Source organism: Lampris incognitus, chromosome 9 (assembly GCF_029633865.1).
Source record: "Lampris incognitus isolate fLamInc1 chromosome 9, fLamInc1.hap2, whole genome shotgun sequence".
In the NCBI taxonomy this organism is placed as follows: Eukaryota; Metazoa; Chordata; class Actinopteri; order Lampriformes; family Lampridae; genus Lampris; species Lampris incognitus.
In genome coordinates, this window is record NC_079219.1 from 56362780 (window position 1) to 56362997 (window position 218).

Sequence of the window (218 nt, forward strand, 5' to 3'; positions counted from 1 at the left end):
GGGGCTTTCAGGCCGTGCCGGGTCCCTACGGTTGGGTGGGTGTCCTGCAGCTATGGCGGTTGTGCTGGGAGCTGGATGCTGTTGCTACAGCGGGTATCAGGCCTACTGAGGAGGCCGTGGGCTCATGGAGGCGTCAGCTCCTGCTTCCGGGCCAGGCCGGAGGTGAGGGAAGGGTCTATGGTTTCGGGGAGTATCTGTAAACGGCTTTTGGGTGTGCG